Source organism: Halichoerus grypus, chromosome 2, assembly GCF_964656455.1.
Source record: "Halichoerus grypus chromosome 2, mHalGry1.hap1.1, whole genome shotgun sequence".
Lineage (NCBI taxonomy): Eukaryota > Metazoa > Chordata > Mammalia > Carnivora > Phocidae > Halichoerus > Halichoerus grypus.
In genome coordinates, this window is record NC_135713.1 from 108,809,423 (window position 1) to 108,817,309 (window position 7,887).

General features: G+C 45.9%; 1 pseudogene; it reads right to left on the reverse strand.

Annotated features, from left to right (window-relative positions):
• Nucleotides 1-2,060: 2,060 nt before the first annotated feature.
• LOC118526230 (elongin-B-like) lies at nt 2,061-6,993 on the reverse strand (annotated as a pseudogene).
• Between the last annotated feature and the right edge of the window lie 894 nt (nt 6,994-7,887).

A 7,887-nucleotide genomic window follows, 5' to 3' on the forward strand; every position in this document is an offset into this window, starting at 1 on the left:
GGGCCACAGAGAGCTGTCAGTGGCTGGAGGGCCAGGCTGGCATGCGGGTGATCTGGGATGGCGGGGAGGCGGTGCGCTCACCAGAGGACCTAGTGTTGGGGGGAAAGTCACTGTTTTGTTTTGACTTCATTATGAGACAGAATTGAGGGAAAACAGCAAGTGGAGAAGGTAAGGGTGAAGGTTGAAGGGAAAGGGTTAGAATGAAACAGGGTCCCTGGGGAAAGATCCAGGACACAGATCAGAAGGTCTCCACTCAGGGTTGTGGCTGTCCTGAGAGGTGTTTTGGAAATGTGTGGGACAGTCTGGAGGGTTGAGGTGATTTATGGGGGTGGGGGAGCGGATTAAGGCATTGAGTGGGCAGAGCCCTGGGAGGTAACATTCTGTGATGGGCAACATAGGGGAGGACGTTTCTATGTCCTGGACAGCTTTCAAATGACCTGCCAAATGGGAGGCTGAAAAACCTGTTTAGAATCATCTGAGCCTGGCACCGAATTCTGGTTTTCACATAAACAAAAAAGAATTTTTATGCAATGTTAATATAATTTTTCCAAAGATTCAACTGTTGTGTAAATTGAGGGGAAATTATACTGTATTTTGTTGAGAGTTTTAGCAAGGGTTTATCATTTTGGGGATGGTGTTTTTGCCCCTCCTATTTGAGTCCCGGTACCAAATACGTGTATCAGCCTGCACATGCATAACGATCATATGTGACTCAGCAGGTGCAAGCATCTGTGTGCCTAATTATGTATTCAGTATAGTAGGCCGGAACTTTTACGTATTGAAATGTTCATTACTACCCTTTAATTTCCCTTTTATTTTGTAATTGCAGCATTAAATCAATTACAATGTAAGTATGTATCTTAGGTAGGTTAGATTGATTTCTCAGTAGTAAAGAGCAAGAGGTTTGCAAAGTATTTTTTATAAAATGAGGCCATTGGATCTGATTCAGTTGAGGATCATGAGCAAAGATAGAAGCATGAAGCGGGAGAAGCCACTGGACGCTGCCTCCGGAAGGTCAAAAAAGTGGATGAGATACACATGAGGAGAAGTAGGGAGGACATGGGGTTGAGGGAGTTATCCTGTGCCTTATCCTTGGTCAAGCTGGAGGTTAGGATGTGTTCAGAGTGAAGAAGGAAGTGAATTTAATAAAATCGACATAAAAGAGAGAGGGAAATCTAAAAGAGTCTCTTGGAGGGAATGGCGCTGCAGATCATGGGAACATTGCCAGGCAGTCTTGAAAGCCCAGCTGTGGTTGGAAATCACAGATTTGTCCGGAGCTTCATCGGCACCATGGTGTGAGCTTTGCCAGGGCGCTCAGCAAGAGTGCTTCTCTGTGGGAGCGCAGAGGAGCATGGCTGAATTAATCCCGGTTGGAGTTTCCCAAGCAGGAATGACAGAAGAATAAAAGGTCAAAGATATTATGTGTATTAACGAGGAGACTGAGTGGTGTAGCAGTGAACCATGATTAGAGCCAAAAGTGACGGCTAAGAAACTTTTCTGACCTAAAGGACCCTGGTCAACACCAGGGGCCCCAGCAGTGGTACATCCTTCCTCTTTCTATTCCAACAGTGAAATCAGCTTTATTCCCTACTTGGTTTGTTAGTTGGGGGAGCTCTTTTAAAATATTTTTCTCTGTTTGGCCAAATGAAATTTTTGACACTGGCCTTCATGGGCTGCCATTCTCCCAGGTTGCCGTAAAGAAAAAAATCCAGGGTTGACAACTTCCGTGGCCTCCTATTGTAAATGGTGGTGGGCTTTGCTAAGCCGAAGGCAAGTGTTAACAAATCCAGAGGGAGAATAGCCCTTTGGTGAGACGATCAGTAAAAACTAAGCGGCAAATAGGAAATATAGCTAATGGAAAACTCTTGGTTTGAAAAGTTCTGTAAATTGCCACATGTACTCTGAAGAGTGGGGCTCTTTAGAATCAGGAGGGAACTTACAAGTTTCCCGTTTAAATTTTCATCCAAATTTCCATTTCCAAATGTTGAAATCTTTTTTCTCAGACACCCAAATCTCTCTTATTGGGGGAGGGGTCTCCTGGGGGTGGGCCCGGGGCCCTCTCACTGCGCCCCCTGTTCATTGGCACCGCTCCCGGTGTCCTGTGGGGTCATCACACCAGGCAGCCCGAGTGGGCTGGGGCAGGGCTCCATGTGCAGGGCCTGGAAACTTCATCTGCCTGGGAGGCTAGCCCTTCAGTGGCTGGGGCCTGCGGCCGCCCAATCTCACTGGTGAAACCACACTCTCCCAGCACCCTGCCGCCATCCAGAAGCTGGTCATCCCTGTAGAGCAGCTGCATGTCAGGGCGCCGCTTGAGGATGCCCTCGACGATGCGCTTCAGCTTCAACACTGGACTCCACTCCTTCGCCTCCGTGATGATGATAGTCTTGTGGCACCGGATCAGGAGAAACACATCCTGGGGGGCGGCAGGCCAGTGTGAGGGGGGATCCCTAGACCCCACCTTGCAGGGCCTGCCACCCCCCGCCCCTCTATAGCTTCCATACCCCCCTCATCCTGCCCCAGCCCAGCCTCCAAATGTTGAAGTCTTAAGTATTAGCCTCTAGCTGCATAATCCAAATCCCAGCCTGTTCCCCTCTGCTCCTTAACAACAGAGGAAGCAAAAAAGAGTACAGGAAAGGAAAAGGGTCGCCACCCGATGCCCGTATTTAGATTTGGGGACTAAAATAGGGAGTGAGGGGGAGTGAGGGGAGAGTTGGCTCACCAGCAGAGTTACTGGAAGCTGAGGACATCTGGCAGTTGGCAGGCAGCTCAGTGACATTGGGAATGTCAGGGGCCCTGGGGGACGGGGGCACGAACTGTGGGAATTGATAGGGGTTGCAGACCAATGTGGAAACTAACACTAAATGGCTAATAAGTTGCTAGGGATTCCTGCCTTGAAGGATCATGACTAGAAGTGACTAAAACCAACAAGAATTAGGGTCATGAGTATATCACAAAGTGGGAAAAGGGTATAAAGAGGAAATTCACAGAAGGAAAAACCCAAATGGCTAATAAGTATATGAACAGTTACATAAACACTAATAATCATAGAACTGTGAACAAAAATGAGTCGTTGGAGACTGGCAAAAATTAGACACTGAAATAAAGCATTGGCAACGACGTGGAGGTGTAGGAGGCCTCAGACATCGCTAATGGCCATGCAGACCAGTAAAGCCATTCTGGAAAGTGATTTGGCAGAACTTAACGGAACAAACATGAGACTGCTCTGTGACCAGGGATTGTTTTCTCAACATAGACCCAAGAGAAAGTCCTTTAAAGTTTCTGTAGGGACATCACCAAGGACACCATCATGGTGGTGGTCCTGGTAAGGAGAAGTTGGAAACCTTCTAGGTGCTTGTCGCTAGGGGAGTGTATGGGAAAATGGTAGAGGCACACAGTGGTCTGCTCTTCAGTACTTAGAAGCAGGAACTAGATGTGCTCAGGGTAGAAGGATAGATTTTTAAAAAATAGTGCTGAGTGAAAAACCAAAGCTGAAGAAAGAGAACAATACCATCCACAATGTGAAACATATGCAGACACAGTAAGTGGCCCTGAATATTTTGCAAAGATGCTGTATTTATTTAGGAAATTAGAATGGCTATAACAGAAGCACTCTAAATGATCATACATTAAACTAGATACATTTTTTTCTCTTGTAAAAATTCAGATGGGCAGCCGACGGGAGTACTGTGACTCAAAATCACCGAGGACCCAACTGCTTCTATTCTTGTGCTTTCCCACCTCATTGTGGCTTATAGGTCCGGGTCCTCTGAGGCTGCTTGATCTCCTCCCTCACCCTCCCAGTTGGGGCATGGGAAGGAAGAATAGGAAGGAGAAGTACACATTTCTGCCTATAGGGCAACCTAGAAGTTGACACGTCACTTCTGCCCGTGTCCCATTGCCAAAATTAGGTGGTGTCATCAGCCTAACAGCCCGCTACAAATTCTGTTAGTGTGTAAGGGGGACAAGAAGCAGTGTCCATCACAAACATGTACATAAGTAATGCAAATCAGGCACATTAACGTGGGGACCCGAGGAGGGAGGAATGGAGATCAGGAGGAACGAGGAAGAAGGACATTTATATGAAACAAGAAAGCGTCCTTATGTGGGTTCATGAGGACAGTATATCATAAACTAAGACCTATGATTAAGGCATTCCTCTGCACCTGGAGTTCATTTAAAAAAAAAAAAGGAAGAGACAAGGAATGGAAATGGAAGGGAAGGAAGAACAGAAAAGAAAGAAGGACGGCAGAGGTTCCAGTCGTGTGGAAAGTTCTCAGGGGAGCTGTATGGGGGACTGACACTGCACCGTGAGTCGCAGCTATTCCAGGACCAGAGGGCACTGTTGCTAATAGTCTCGTGAAACTGCCAAAGAGAAGCCATGTTGGCCTCTGATGTCCTAGGTCAGCTCGTCTTTGTGTCCCTGCTGTTCCTTGAGCAATTCCAATTGCTTGAGTGCACAGAGAGCTGGTTCCGTGGAAGATCAGGGGTGGGATTTTCCAGGCTGAGGATTCTGTGGGTCAGTGAGCTGGCCATCCTCACTTGCAAACCCCAGGAAGAACAGAGAGATGGGCAGCGGGGCTAAACTCTCATGCTGCCCTGCTCTGGGGAGGAAGGAACGAAGAGGAAGAAGCAGGCTCACCAGGCTGCAGAGTGTTTGGTGGGAAAACACTGACCTGGGTTGAGAGTTTAGCAAATCCCATTTGACTATTGCCCAGAAGAGAGGCCTCAGTGATTATGCTGTAGTTAACTCAGAAGTGGCTATAGTGAACATCATTAACATATACATGTATTATGGAAGTCAGTTATTTTGTATTTAGAGGACCGCTCTCAGTGTCTTTGGTAGAATAGAAAGAGAGAGTAAGAATAGCTTAGAAACAATACAGCTGCAAGGTCACGTTCTTGTTTTAAGACTTGTAGATGAGCAGTCTTGGGCAGTCACTTAACCTCTTACAGCCTCCCTTTCCTCACTGGCACAAGGAACCGAACAGTAGTCACCTAGCAGGGTTAGTTAGGACACTGTAGGTAATGCCATAAAGTGTCTGCAATGCCTGGCTTACAGAGGGGTCCGACCATTATTACCATTATCCACTAAATATTGGAATAGGTCTTTTCCCCTATAAATGTTTAGTTGGTCACTTGGTTAACTCTTCAGTTCACCATATTTCTTTGCTAATAAGTGTGTGTGCATGTGTGGAGAGTGAGGGACAGCATTAACACTGCATCTCTCATTTCCATATAAACTGGGCGTCTTTAATTCTGTTAATCATTTTGAACCTGCAAGTCAGTCCTTTTGTCCATTGTTGAAACAGTTGGTTCTGGGAAACATGACAACATAAGCCACAAAGAACAAGCGGGGGGAGGGGAGTGGCGGGGGACGCATGAAGTCAGGTGACGTGGCGAGAAGACTTTGTTTTGATCAGGTACTTGGGCAGCCTTCCAATCTTTGGTTATGCCATTACAAAAGAAATGCCACTCAGAACCTTTGAAACTGCTGACGGAAAAAAAGAGTCAATGGAACAAAATCTTGAACTTGGAGGAATCTTAGCTGTCCCTGAGAGCGGTCCTGCTGTTTTCTGGGAACACGTGCAAAAGTAGAATAAGGGGCAACACACCAGTGCATTCAGAATGAAGCTCTGCACTCCGGGAGAGCCAAAGCGAGGCTTCACCTAGCTCAAGGACCAAATCAATCACCAACACAGCTCAGATTTCAAACACGCTGATAGAGAAACCAGTATTTTTCAGTGAGTGACTTCCAGCATCTACTTCCATCCCAAACTGAAAGAAATCTAATAATAGCAAGGAGACTTCTCCACTCTCTGGGATTTGTGGGAGATAATAACACCTCTGAAGGATTAAAGGTATCATCTGCATTTCTTGCCCTATTAAGACCTGATTGTCTTTCAATTACTACCCATTGCTCGGTCTCTGGCTCTAAGACCCGACAGTAGTTAAGAGAGAATGTATTTATTGTGAAATCATGCATATTTTAATGGGGCCCCTTAGCACAAACTTATTTCTTTTTTTTTTTTTTTTTTTTTTTAAAGATTTTATTTATTTATTTGACAGAGAGAGACACAGAGATAGAGGGAATACAAGCAGTGGGAGTGGGAGAGGGAGAAGCAGGCTTCCCGCCGAGCAGGGAGCCCGATGCGGGGCTCGATCCCAGGACCTGGAATCATGACCTGAGCTGAAGGCAGACGCTTAACGACTGAGCCACCCAGGCGCCCCAGCACAAACTTATTTCTTAAGGATAGGATACTAATCATAGAAATTAGGGAACGCATTTGCAAACTTTAAATTGAACCTCATTGCAGCGCAGTAAGTTTTGAAGAAATGAACACCCTGCACCAAGAAAAGGAGATATGTAATGATCATTTCTTCATAAAAAGAATATAGATTAATGGTATAAAAATGTTCTCGCTCACTTCTAGGAAAGGTCTGTAGATGAGTTTGTCCGTTGTACGCAAGGAGAACTATGTAGATAATTTCTTTTTGCCTTGGCATTCAATTGTAACACTTCCTTTTATGCACATACCTGTAACCTCTATCCCTTCGTCTCTTTTATATAATCTCTTTTTTGTTCTTTAATTCTTAATTCTCCTATTTTATATAATATTTGATTTTATGAGATGTCTGGGATATTCCTGGAGATCTAGGTGTTTTAAAAATCAGTCAGATAAACCCTTTCTCCCCTGGGTGAAATGAGGTGAATTCCCTTAATATTCCATTACCACACACAGACATTTGCCACAGTCTTTAGGAACTTTCTTGTTGTCCTTATGTTCAAGTTGCTTCTTTCCCTGAAAGCTACCCTGTCCCCTTAACCTTCACTATCCTGTTCTGGCTCAAGTAGTGGCCTTATCGTGCCTAGATTACACCGTCTCCGCCCTGCCACGCTCTCCAGCCAATTTCCCTTCCATTTAATCCCCAAAGTGATACCAAGTTGACTTTCTTTATAGACAGCTCAAGGCCTCCAAGGTCACTCTCTGCCATGGCTGAAAGCTAAGGTTATGTTCATTCAGCCCCAGACTCTAATCAGAAGTGAGTGGCTAAAAGCCCAAGGACGGTGTGACCAGCCTCCCAGGCTGTTAGGCCCAGCCAGGTGAGTAGGTTGTTTTCTTCTGGAGGGATTTGAACTTTCCTTATTGAGACCAAATAGACATGACTGAGCTTTTATTCCCAAGGATTGTTGTCTTATCTGCCAAGTCTCAGTCACAGGACAGGGGCTCCAGGAGTTAGCATGTTTATTACTGGACATGGTGACAACCGTTGACGCCTTTGGTCTGTGAAAAAGGGATTACAGATCCATCCAAGGACCATGGAAGAGAAGCACTTTCAGAGAGAAAACAACAAAAATAGTTTGCTGTAGTACATGCTCTTTACCTGGTGCTCCTGACGGGGCGTTCGCTTGGGACCTCCCTTAGCTAACCTCTGCGTGTTGGCCGGCTCAGGGTGCCGCTCACCAAGCCAATGTCATGTGGTCTGCTCGTTTTCTAGGGCTGCTGGAACCAAGTACTAAAACTGGGTGGCTTCCAACAACATAAATTTATTTTCTCAGTGTTCTTGAAGTCTGGAAGTCTGAAATTAGGGTGTCAGCAGGTTCATGCTCTCTCAGGTCCATGCTCTCTCTCTGAGGCTTTGGAGGAGAATCATTACTTGCCTCTTCCTAGCTCCTGGCAGTTTGACCTTGGCATTCCCTGGTTTGTAGCTGCAGCCTTCCACAGCGTGCCTCCGCCCAACCCAAAGCCGTCCTGTCCCTTATGTCTCTGTGTCTTCACGTGACCTGCTCTTGGCTTAGAAGCATACTGTCACATTAGATTGAGAGCTCGTCTTACTCCAGGAAGACTCCACCTTAACTAATTACATCTGCAAAGACGTATTTCCAAA